This window comes from Haliotis asinina, chromosome 5 (genome assembly GCF_037392515.1).
Source record: "Haliotis asinina isolate JCU_RB_2024 chromosome 5, JCU_Hal_asi_v2, whole genome shotgun sequence".
In the NCBI taxonomy this organism is placed as follows: domain Eukaryota; kingdom Metazoa; phylum Mollusca; class Gastropoda; order Lepetellida; family Haliotidae; genus Haliotis; species Haliotis asinina.
This window is the reverse complement of record NC_090284.1, coordinates 49,022,942-49,036,742: the sequence shown is the minus strand read 5'-3', so window position 1 is coordinate 49,036,742 and position 13,801 is coordinate 49,022,942. Positions and strand designations below refer to the sequence as shown.

The 13,801-nt window shown below is 37.5% G+C and overlaps 1 protein-coding gene across 6 annotated transcripts in view; it reads right to left on the bottom strand.

Annotated features, from left to right (window-relative positions):
- LOC137284682 (G protein-activated inward rectifier potassium channel 3-like) overlaps nucleotides 1-13,801 on the bottom strand; it is a 237,058-nt gene that overhangs the window by 47,443 nt on the left and 175,814 nt on the right. Inside the window, exon 1 of one of the 6 annotated variants that reach the window (XM_067816595.1) lies at nucleotides 862-1,015. The exons of the other annotated variants lie outside the window; for them this stretch is intronic. The gene's annotated coding sequence lies outside the window, so the exon portion shown is untranslated. Of the gene's footprint in view, nucleotides 1-861; nucleotides 1,016-13,801 lie in introns of those variants that run through there. 6 annotated transcript variants of the gene reach the window in all.

The following is a 13,801-nucleotide window of genomic DNA, read 5'->3' as shown; positions in this document are numbered from 1 at the left end:
TGCAGAAGAACAATGTGATCTGATCTCCATTACAACCTGATGTCTCCTTGTGTGGATAATACAAATTCATACAACAATTCTGTCCATGATATATATGCTGTATTGAATTACAGCTCTAAAGTCATTTCAGTGGTCTGGAATGTTTACTGTTCCTGAGCCAAGGTCTGTTTTAAGTAAACGACAGACATACTTGTAAAACTTTTTCCACAATTTAAATAGTTCAATGATAGACATCAATCCTGTCACAAACTAATGGCAGATGACAAGGGTCATTCTAGGACACTCACCATATTACAGAAAAAACAAAGAAATTCAATCCAGGGCCCCGTTTCACAAAACTCTCGTAAGCCTAAGGTCTCGTAACTTTTCTCGTAGCATTTGTACCTGGCATACTGTAACATAGGAGGTGCAAAGGCTACGGGAAAAGTTACGAGACCTTAGGCTTACGAGAGTTTTGTGAAACGGGGCCCAGTAGTCAGTCCCAAACACATATCATATTCCACAAAGGCTCACAAAAATGACGGTTTAGCCAGTGTCGTCTGAACAGGAATCCTCTTTGTAAATTGTGGTTCACAAATACAAACACAACCCACAGGAGGAAATTTCCAACCACATTGTCAACTGCTATGTCCTGACATCCATACACGTTCAATACACTTGCTAACAGACCTTATCTAAAAACCTCTAAATAATGACAAACCTAATCATAAAACCAATCTCTTATCAAGAAGTTTGTGACAGTATACACATCATTTCTACAGAAATCTGGTTGTCAGTTGGTGATGATGCTGTCAAGCATCAGATAAATTTCAGTACCCACACAAATTTATCCATAGTGAAGTTGACAGTCACACTACTTACCTGAATCCCTGGAACTGCAAGAGGATAGTTCTTACTTTTAAGTATCCCTAAATGGTTGTGGCAGGAATAAGCACACCTGTCGTGACGAGCTCCAATCTGACTCTGACAAGAGAACGACTATAGTCTCACACCTGGACAGCTGATGATTAGCAATATGATCCTCATCAACAGCTAGCACTTCGTCGACTGAGTGCTGCCCATGGCAGCAGACGCAACAGCTCGTAAGAATTGTGTTATGGTGGCAGTAGGCCAGCAATTTATCTCTTGCGACAGACAGGGCTCCCTATCAGTACAAGTTCACATCAGGATACAGTTTTTCGAAGATCACCCATCCCTATGTGTGAACCGTGGCTGAATCCAGTTCCACACATTGGCTGGTGCCGAATCGCATGACTTGTCCATCTACACATACATCAGTTCCTTTGGGCTCAGATGGCAAACAAGTGGTTTTGGAGCTTCAGTTTCCTTATCTTCAGGTCTGTGGATCAATTCTTGCTTCACGAAGAAAAGTTCAATATGTGTTACAAGGAAGTCTAAATTAACTAGGGACTATGGGGTATTCAAATGGTTGAAGCATTCGCTCATCACAACAAGGACCAAGGTTCAGTTCCATACACAGGTACAATGTGTAAAGCCAATTTCTGGTGTCTCCAGATGTGATTTTGCAGAATATTCTAAAAGTGACGCATAACTAAATTCACTCACTCACTCACTAAATTAACTGACGAGGAACAAATACTTTTCTTTTATGCATAAAAAAATACACTAAAACTTCATTATATGTGTTGTTCATTCAAAATATATTAATATAACTTTCATCCACAATATGTTCACCAAAACATATTATGATTAATGTTCACCAAAACATATATTTCATCTAATGTTCACCTGAAATCTGTTTTTTTTTAATCAATGATCATATCAAATATAGATTCAATTATATACCTGATTTGCTTTTAGAAGTAAGCACCAGTTAAAATCATCAAAACTAAAAAAACATGAAACTCATACTGAAAGATTAATGAAAAATATGTGGGAGTTGAAAAACCAACTTTTCTCAAGGCTGAGATACTCAACTGAAAACAGGATGACAAGATCTGATGTTAACGGGCACACGACTGTCAAATTAACTACATTTTGTAATTCATATAAAGACCACGTTTGGACTTGTGTTGATGACATTTTCGAAATCAATAAAAATTGGTTGAGTATGGCGTATTGACTTTAGTGAATGTTGGAGCGGCCTCTGATTGGTGATCAGGTCTTCAATCAAACAACCAGTTCATGATCATGACTTGAATACTCACAACAGATGGATGGCTATGTTGACCTTTAGCAAGCTCTTCGTCAGATTTTGGTGTTCACTTTTTTTTGCTATTACTATTCAGTTCATGCATTACAAAAAGCTTCTAAAGAATATGCATCCAATTTGTTGGAAGGTTCCAGTGGGGAGAATAGTGAGGTAACATATAGGCTATCCACTGACTTGATGATCTCTGGGTGAAACACTGACAAGATGATCTCTGGGTGCATCATGAGCTAGATGATCTCTGGGCTATCAACTGACTAGATATCTGAGTGAAACACAGACAAGATGATCGCTTGGTGTAACCTAGGCATGGTGATCTCTGGGTTATCCACTAACTAGATCAGCCCTGAGTGAAACACTGACAAGATGATTTCTGGGTTATCCCCTGACTAGATGATCAAAGGATTATCCACAGATTACATGATCTCTGGGTTGTCAACTATCACAGGATTATCCACTGACTAGATTGTCTGTCGGTTATCCACTGACCAGATTATCTCTGGATTGTCCACTGGTTAGATGATCTCTGGGGTGTCCACTGGCTAGATGATCAAAGGATTATCCACAGATTACATGATCTCTGGGTTGTCAACTATCACAGGATTATCCACTGACTAGATTATCTGTCGTTTATCCACTGACTAGATGACATCAGGCTTATACATTGGCTAGATGATCACAGGATTATCTACTGACTAGATAATTTGTGGGTTATCAACTGACTAGATGATATCCAAGTTTCGCTTGAGTTATGAGGCTCAGTGACAGTTGATTGCATGTCTGTCTTTCCAACTGTGTGGATCAAAGCTGATGATGTCAATCACTGGATTTTCTGATCCAGACTAAACCATCTAACATCTATATGAAGTTAGTGACTATGGCTTTACGCAGTTTTCAGCAAAACTCCAGCAGTATCACACTATAAATGGGCTGAACAGATTGTACCCATGTGGGGAATCAAACATGGGACCTCTGTGTGACAAGTGAATGCTTTAACCACTCAACTATCTCGCCACCCCTTATACAGCTGAACACTGACAGGTGCCTTATGAAACAAATCACCAAAACATTCCATAATATCTTTAACAATAGAGACCAACAAACCAGTCAGAAATCTTTAAATTGAAACATGTCACAACCATTTTCTAAAATAATATCCTTTATTCTTCTGTTCTTGAAAAACATAACTGTTAAACAATTTCAATACAATCCAAGTAAACTGTATCCGACATAGTTAACCCTACAGTTTTATCATTGCCCAAGAAATCCAGAACATCTCACTGACCTTATCCAATATCAATAATACACCATGATATATTCTATCTAGTGTGTATACATTTCATTGACGTCAACAATATTCTCAAACTAGTATTATGTTTCCACTGGTCCCATCAATTAAGTTCTGGGGACACACTTTAAGTCTGAATTATTCAGCTACCATTGATACATTTATAAACACTCTCTCTCTATTGTGTACTTATTCTAAGAACGAGTGTAATACCTCTTTATACTGTATTTCAGATTTTTCACTACCTGTAAGGTAAAAGTGTCAGGCAATTACTAATGCCACCAGTGTGGGTTGCCTACAAGCTTTGAAGAATACAACTTGAGGCAAGTACTCAACAGTAACCCATGTCACAGAAGGATATAGGTAATTTGGGTAGAAAAACAACTGGTTGATATGATCCACAACTTCCAATGACAACCACAACACAATCACAGATGACAAAGAATCACACAGGACAAACAAGCATGTATGACACACAATCACACAGAGCACAATACAATGACACATGACAAAATCACACCTTACACGACACATAATAACACATGACAATATCACACATCACACATGTGACTCTGTGACCCTCCAGTTAGTTTTCAGTACTAGATACCAAGTTCCTGTCTCAATGAGCTATCACAGTTCCGGCATGGAATACAGTAGCTCCAAATGATTAATAAGAACAATCTAAATTCTGAAACGGTTTAAGCATAACAATGTTTTGTTAAAATAAACTTGATGAGAATTAGAAAATACACTGCCTACCAACAAGTTCAAATGATGCTAGATGTTTGACTCCAAACAAACTAGTTGGGAGCTGATTTCCTCTAAATACCATCCTGTGAAAAACGGGAAAAACAGATACATCATTTATGAAATTGATTCTTTAGGAAAGTACAATTGCACCACAAATCCTTCATTCTCATGAGGCCAAATATACATCACAGATCGGGAAATAGCTGAATCTATTCTTCGTCACATCCAAACGGACAAGATTTGACAGATCTGGAACATGTTCATCTGTGGTCCCTAAAGCAGGATTTCAGAGCTGGAGGGTTTCCCCAACATGCCTCACTCTTGGTGACCATTCCATCATTAACAAGTCAGCTTGGAGGACTAAAATGGCAGGGAATTGCATTTAACAACCATATTACAGATTCACAAAGTTTTATGTCAATAACTAGAAGTGTAAGAGTATAGAGCATGATATGAGCAAACAAGATAATATGTTTATTTTATAACTTCCTAGTGTGTCCTTTCTGCAGGTAACCCATTAGACAATGAAGAAGCAATGGTGGGTTATTGTAGGAGTGAAACGCATCAACTTGGAGGCACCATACAGATTATGGTAATTTGTAGCGAAACTCAATATTTCCAAATGAATCTGTATAAGCTTGTTCTTGAACAGCTTCTGTTATTCACACATGACTTCATATCACAATAACGTAAAGATGTTAAGTATGGCATGTACTGTAATACAGGAGTCTTAATTTGGTACATTGTACTATGAGCCTTGTACCACAGCACAAGAAGGTATTGCCACATCACTGTTTCATTATAAACGAGAGTGAGTTCACTTTTATACCACTTTTAGCAATATTTCAGCAATATCACAGTGGGGAACACCAAATATGGTCTTCACACACTGTACCCGTGTAGGGAATCAAACCCAGGTCATGACAAGCAAACACCTTAAACACTAGGCTACCCCACCACCTACACTAATCTGAAACAAAAATTGACAAAAACTACCAGCATGACCACTCTATTTTGACAGGTCAGGTAGTCTAGATCAGGTAGTCTAGATTTTCATGAAATGTAACACATATCAGAGGCAGATTCAGAAATTTTGGATAGAGTGCACATAAATCATGAAGTCCAAAGGTTAGTGAGAAAAGCTCCTCACCGAAATTTTCTAGGTTTGTAATCATTATTTCACAATTAAAGCAGTAAGCTTCTAAAATCTGCATCTCAGTCTTACACGCCGTGACAAATTACTCATAAACATACTCAACGAGACAAAAAAAAAATGCTATGAATGTCAAATTTGGAGACAGCATTCCCCAAAATGAACAGAATTACTACTTACAATACTTTCAAGTTCTGATAGTTTTGGTCAACAAAAGGCAATACTTAACTTGAGGCTGCTAGATGGTCATTATCTGAAGGCTTTTGACACCTTTCTTGAATGTGTACGAGGGCTGTAGGTAGGAAGGACCGTTCGATGTCATATACTCCAAATAACAGGTGAAGTGTAATAGGGTTTAATGTCACACTTATGAATATTTCACTCATATGATGACATGCAAATTATGTGCATGTGGGGCTGCTTGTTCAGTCCAAACTTAATGAAAAAGCAGCATAAAACAATACTTTCTTTTTAAAATGAACCATGGCACTACAAATGGTGAATTCTGTAAACAAAACATCTTCGACTAGTTGCCTCCCATCTCCACCCATCACACACGCTGCATCAGTAATACCAATTACATGCCAGGGAGCCATGTTGACACATCCGTTCACCATATGACCAGGACTCGGACAGTAATGAGGAATCAAAATGTTCCAAGAGCTGTAATCACCTTCCGTCCCACACTCCCACACACTGCTAAACATGTCTTGCTTCAGTGTCCCGGACATCTTCTCCAATGACAACACCTACTCAAGATGTTGCAATAGCTTGTGACAAAGTCTATCTACACATAAGCTTATAATACCTCGCCACTAAGAATTCACTATGTTTTATTCGCTCTGAAGGCAGAAAGTTTCCAGTTGATACAGGAAATCTGCTGTATTACAAATTGGTGAAGCATCTTGATATGCAAGAATATAATGGACTGCATGAATCTCAAGGGATGAACACATTTGAGTCACATCATGTAATGGTGATGAGATACTTTTGAATCAACTTATGAACACATTTGAATCACAACATGTAATGGTGATGAAATACTTTTGAATCAACTTATGAACACATTTTGATTTTGTAAATGTGTTTCAGAAATGTACGAGTACATAGCTCATGCTTAACTGCATTATCATATTGGAATAATGGACTATAAGGTTGATCAGATTAAATGAGTGAGTGAGTTTAGTTCTTAGCAAATTTCTAGCAATATCACCACAAACAGGTTTCACTCACTGTATCCATACCAGGTTCTTCAGCATGGTGACTGAGTGAATTTAGTTTTATGCTGCTTTTAACAATATTCCAGAAATATCTTGGGCAGTGACACCAGAAATGGACTTCACACTTCGTACCCATGTAGGGAATTGAACCTGGGCCTTTGACATGATGAGCAAACACTCTACCCACTAGGCTAGCCCACTAACTTGCATGAAGATTGATGAATGAACATGTTGACCTCTAGGCTACTGCACCATATATATCAGGTTCAAACCCATGCTTCAGTGAATGAGTATTATAGATTTTATGATGAAACATACATTGTATTTCATATGGATGTAAGAATTTAGAAAACAAGCACTTTCACAATGGTGACATACCACGCTGCAAATTATCATATTTTAGGAATGAAAGTGTAGTTGCAGAAAGAGCAGAAAATATTAACAAACACATGATCAGTCAATCTCTCTTGGTATCTGGCTCTGGTTGTTCAAATGTACAAATATTTTTAAAACTCACTTTGACCTTGAGATGACTGTCATGGTGCATGACATATGCCAAAATAGTAATAAAGAGAAGTTTTGAAAGTCTCTGAAGAAAATCCACTGAACTGTTCATGAGATATCTTGCTGACAAGCTTTACATGGAAATTAACATGCGGAAATCTTCAAAGTGTTTCAGTGACCTTGAGCGAGTGAGTTTAGTTCGACACTGCACTCAGCACTATTCCAGCTATATGGCAGTGGTCTCTAAATAGTCTGGACCAGACAATCCAGTGATCAACGTGAGCACCGATGACAGCAGTGACCTTGAAGTGTTTGCAGTGTCTACAACTAATGTGGCAATGTCACCCACCACCAAAGAAGAATACATGTAACATATTCACCACTTTTTACTTTTTGGTCACACACAAGATGCATGAAATGACAGGTATTTACATAATCACCCAATGTAGGCTGTCAACAAAACGGACGACATTGGTTGCAATGTCGTGGTCCCATTGAAAATACAATCAAGATCACCAAAATCAGCTGGTGTCTGTGTAATCATTCAGTGTTGGCTGTCACCAAAGTTTGAAGATGTTGGGTACAAAAGTTCATGAGATATCATGTTAACAAGAGTTTGAAAAGTGGGCAAATAGTCTTGAAAATAAGTTCAGGGACAAACAAATCAGTTGGTGTCTGTGTAATCACGCAATGTAAGCTGTTACCAAATTTGAAGACATTGGGTACAACAGTTCATGAGATATTGCATTAACAAGAATCGGGATGTAAGTACGGATGTACAGACACTGCTGACTACATAGTCCCTATTGCACGCTGAAGCGGTGGATGATTAAATGAAGGTCATCGAAATTGACTGGACCCTGTACCTTTCTTAGATGAAACTTGGTGTCAAATATAAAGAAATCCAGTTAATGGTTCTAGAGATATCTTGCCGACTAGAGTAAAATGTTCAAGTCTCCTTGTGACCTTGAAATGAAGGTCAAGGTTACTAAACCTGACTTGGAACAGACATGAAAAGAATCTTGTCAATGGTTCTTAAGATATTCCAATTCGTATGTATGGATGGACAAACCCTAATAGTGTGTGCCCTGCTTTGCATTAAATGCACAATAAAAATGATGCAAGCCTCTCAGCTGAATTGTGAATTCCCCTTGTAAAGCAAATCAACATCAACATCAACTTGTGATATTGTCTTCATTCCAGACCAAATATTCATGGGCACTGACAATCTGAATGTATTTATTCTTTGAATCTACATACATGGTGCAAAACTCTCTTAAACTAGCAGACAGTCATAGATTTCTTCAGAAAATACCGCTTTTGTATGATGAATGTATGTAATAAACAAACGCACTGTCAGTGTTTTGTCTTTCTATATGTGTCATGTACAATTGTATGATCTTCAAAAGGAAATTCTGTGTAACTCGGACTGCTGTCTAATTCAGACTTTTTAGCCAGTCCCAAGCCAGGCTGAATTAGACAGAGTGCACTGTATTTGGTAACAACTTGCAATGTAAGATTTCATTTCATGTCCTGATGTTTCACATCCTGGAGAACATATAAAACACATGTGATGTCCTAAAATGCACACATGTTGTTCAAAATCATCACCATACTCGATTATGAATATTGTACACCAATGAAAAGATAGATATTAAAGACCAGTTTCACATGAAACTCACACCAATTGTTCCAAAATACATAACACTGATTAAGAGAAAGTGAGAGAGAAGGTGGGTAAGTGACTAAGTGAGTGAGCGAGAGGGTGGGTACATGAGTGAAAGAGTGGGTGAGGGAGTGGGTGAGGGAGTGGGTGGGTATGTGTGTGAATGAGAAGGTGAGTGAGCGAGAGGCTGGGTGCATGAGAGTGGGTGGGTGAGTGAGTGACACATTTGTGTATGTCCATGAGAAATAATAAGAGTACAGGCGTTAATTACACATAGCAATGTTCAAATCAAACAATACGAGGAACCTAGGAGAAAGCTTCACAAAATACTTTTTTGTGGGGAATCTCACACAGGACTGGCTTTCTGAACAGAGGCTTTAATCACAAGGCCACTGCACCACCACTTACACAAGTTTCTGGAACATTTATAACCAACACCAGAAACTCAATTCTATAAACATCTCAAGAACATACCTCTTATGAAGCAACAGTTACGATGATTTATTAATCTAAAACAAACCTAAACTCGTAGTGTCCACTTTATCATGTACCAAACATGACCAGATTTCATAAACATCAGTAATCCAAAGAAACAAATCAGGAGTAGACTACAATTGAGCCCAGTAGCAGACGGTACACTTTGAGCAGATGCGCGTCTGCTTCTTCCATTATCTGCTATGGACTCCTTAAGAAACCATCAGTTAAGTCCTAAATGCAAGTGGTAGGGTGGTTGTGTTTTCTGGTTTATACTTTAATGTTTCTTCATAACATCTGATGCGTGCTGGAAACAGCTGAAAGTGCCTGCAGGCCAGATCAGAGCCTAAATTAGCACCAGTGGGGGTCTGCAGACTCTCTGCCTGTCTGACATGTAATCTTTATACATGATTTATTGCTCACACCTCAAATAATATTTTCTGTTTGTTCTTTGCTAAGCAAAGAGTAAAATAATGATATGGAAACAGTAAAAGATTAATACTGACAAGCGGTTGCTACTGTACACAATGAAGAAATGTTTATAATCATGACCCAACTTGTATCTTATATAGGCCATAGTAATAGTTTCAAAACACAGAACATCAAATGGTAATTACTGGTATTCAGTTTTGCACTGGTTTTACAAGATTCTTTATTCAGCAAATAACAGGAAGCTAGACATCAAGTTAAATGACTCTGACTTCAGAGCTGTGTCTTCAGGTATCTTCAACACTGCATGTTAGCTGAATGTGTGATGCAAGCTGAAAGTGATCCAGGGGTATGTATCACTGATGACACGGATTAGGTATTGCCAAAACTTTCATACTGCGATATATGTGCTGGCATATTACAAAATACATGTATTGCAATATATTGTGAAAGTGTAACACATGGTGTAGGGAACTGAAATGACTGTTTCCTTTCTTTGAAATGATGCCACTGGCAGCTTTCAAGACTCAAATGTTACTGTACAAGAGACTGACTGAAATGTTTCCAAATAAGAGACTTCTAAAGTTTGGAACTTGAAAAAAAAAGCATCTGCAGTGGCCTCCACCATTTTGGAAGGTTTATCCATACATAGAGTGCCAATACCAATTGATTTCTATTTACTTATATGGTTTAAAAGTAGTGTAAATGCAATCATATGATCAATAAATATTTTCTTATAAACATTAATGTATAAAAATTTAAAAGAAACATAAATGTTATAAGTATTTTTGACTACATGACAAGAATTACAGATCATGGTCAAGGAATTTGTCAATCATATTGGTGAACCGGTTTGCGAAAAGTGTGTTGCAATAAATCATATTGTGAAGTTCAAATTGCAAATATACTGGGTAACTTGTATTATCACCCATCCATACTGATTACATCTTCCAGAATGGGTTAAGTGCTGAGCGATACTGGATTCAAACCAGCTGCAAGTGAATCTTTGGGTATAAATGTGTACAGAGCATGGAAAAGCCACAGACCTCTATGCCATCTTGTTTATGGTGTGTTCCTATGTTGGTTGGTTGGTTGGTTTATTGCTTGCTTGCTTAAAGCCAGTCTTGTCAATATTCTAGCTATTTAGCGGCAGTGTGTAAATAATAAGTCTGAATCAGACAATCCAGTGATAAACAGCATGAGCATCAATCTACAGAACTGGGATACAATGACGTGTTCATGGTATTATGAAGAACGGGGCAGGCAAAACAGGGTTTGACATTGTGTTCACAATCATATCACTTGTATAATCACATGTATGAAGGTAAGTGTGTGGGTGTCTCCTTACAGCAGTCTAACTTGTGCCAGTCAGATGCAGCACCCAATTACAACTTTTGACACTGTGTTCAAGATCCCCTGCACAATCATCAGTATTGTAAGGAAGTATGGGGGTGGCTACTTGTAGTTTTTCGACTAAGGCCAGTCAGATGGAGCTAGCCCACTGAAATACCATGCTGTAGTTTACCATGGAGGCCATACGAAGAAACAGTACACGGACCAATCTGACCAAAAATCTGTCATGATAACACAGCAGTGGGAATGACCTTAAAATTGTTAGTGTACTCTGGTACAGTGGCACATGTAAAATCACTTGCCCTGATGATTTTAAGAACACACCATCCAAATTTTCTTGTTCATTTTTAAAATAATCATTATGCTTAACAATGGAAAGTCAACTGGACAGCAGTACAGCATGATATACAAATCTGCTTGCTTCACAGAAAAACAGCACTCGACTGTGTTGCCAGGCAATGGGTTATTTCCACCCCCTGTAACAACTTCAGCTCATATCAGAATGCAGCCCAGGGGATTTGTAGACAAATTTGTCAATGGCGGAAACAAAAAATAGAAAAATACATATCACTGAATCTGTAAGGACCAACATTATATCTTAAAAATGTGCAAGTTTTTAATATCATTAGTTATTGACTTTAGACACACTAACCTTCATTGATCTTTGTCAAAATAATAATAAACAATTAATAAAAAAAATGGCACATTTTACCATTTGAAAATAACTAATCATGTTTTGCAACCTTGAAAGTCTTCAGAATACAATAATGACATGTTTAGCAATAGGTTCCAAGTGAGTGACTATTTCAACTTGTAGCCATTTTGATTGGCTAGTTCAATCACCAAGCCAAACAAACCTTAACATGTCATTTTTAGTTTTGTATCTGTGTCAGTTTGTCACAGTGCCTGAGAAATGAAAGCCAATGAAGAGCAAAGTTTATTGACGTTTCTCTCCATCGAATAGATAATGAAACAGGGTGATAGAAAGACAGTATTAAAGATAGTTCCATTCCTGAATCAGAGAATATTGGCTCCACTACTGCAGACAGTGACAGCAGTTAAGAAGAAAATTGTCATGATGAATGATCAAAAAAGTACCTCAAGATCATCCACTTGTCTGTGAAATTAAATATAGATTATATGAAAATAGTAATGTATAAAGTTACACTGAGAAGCATAATTGCTGATAGACAGTTATAAATTGATGCATTTTTTCAGCTTTATTCCAGTTTACAAATATGAATGTGACTCTAAGTTTCATGTGACGTTTTCAAGAGTCAAAGGTTCCACTCTCAGAAATTAACATTAATATTACACCATCTTTTAATGTCAATAAGACACAACCTGTTGAATGAACTGCTAACCTTCCGCACTTCTGTCAGAACGCTCTGCCCACTGGAGAGAGTGAGTTTAGTCTATGCAACTTTTATCAATATTCCAGCAATATTCCAGCAATATTCCAGCAACATTCCAGTAATATCAAGGCTAGTGGTGTTCCAATGATCAAAAATAATTGAAAATAAATCAACATAAGAATTAAGAATAATTACAGATTGTTAAAAACATTTCCAAATATTCTGAATTTTGTTGCTTTGGTATAACACCCTTGAATGATGTAAGCTATAAAATGTGACAAATATTCACAAACAAACAAGTGCTCAACAGCCTAATGCTAAGTGCATTGTATTCATAGTTACATGTTCATCATTATGGTAAATATTAAGGTAAACTCTGTGAATAAATGTTACATCTCTTGTGAATGTAATGAGATATACTGATAAATATTTCTTGTATTGTAAATAAACAGAATAATTACATTAACATCAACTAAGACTAAAAAAAGGAGAAAACCCCTCAAAGTTGGGGATTACATTAAAAATTTATATGCTTTGATACTAACTGATAATCATACACCACATGTCCTCCGATAATCGATAGTGGATTTGGTTTCTGAGACCCAACTCTAACCATGGTGGAGAACACCAGAAATATGCTTCACACATTGTACCCACTGACCATTAGACCACTGCAACATTATCTTTTACACCATCACCATGCCCATCAGTAAGATGCAGGCTAGTCTGTCGTACAGACCCTGAAGCAAATATATCCAAGAAAGCCGATGCAAGTGCAGAATACGTGGCAAGTCTAGATTCCCTTAGCTTCAGGAATGAAGAAAGTCTCAGGGCTCCTTTTCATCTCATTTTGGCGGAAAATGAAGAAAGTCTCAGGGTTCAAACAGACTGCTTTGTCCATTAGAACAAGGGGTGGTCAGATGTATGAAGTACAAGCTGAGGCAAATAGTTGGTAAATACTACATAAGGGAGGGGTGCTTAGGTAAACAACAATTCTGTCTCCTTGATTGATTTTACTTGTATTTGCATACTTGGTGAAATAATCGAGGCTAATAATGCAGGTGATACACAGACACCTCTGGATGCTGACACTACCACTTACATAATGCTGTTTGCTAGATGCTACTCTAACACTGGTACAGATAACTTCACATGGGAGAGGATTTCAGACTCAACAGGACATAGCCAGAGGAAATGATCTATATATTGGACAAAGGCTCAATTCTTCCTTGCCCCATTTTAAAAATGGTCCATTGACTGAAACAGCCTTGGCAAATATCTTGAAAAGAACTATCTATTCAATCATGATTATAATTACAGACATCATGACAATCTCATTCATCACCATCACCACTAACACCACATCTTCATCATCATCATCATGTAATACTGCTGACAAATATTCCTTAAAAACTGAATTCAGACTCATGAAAACATCC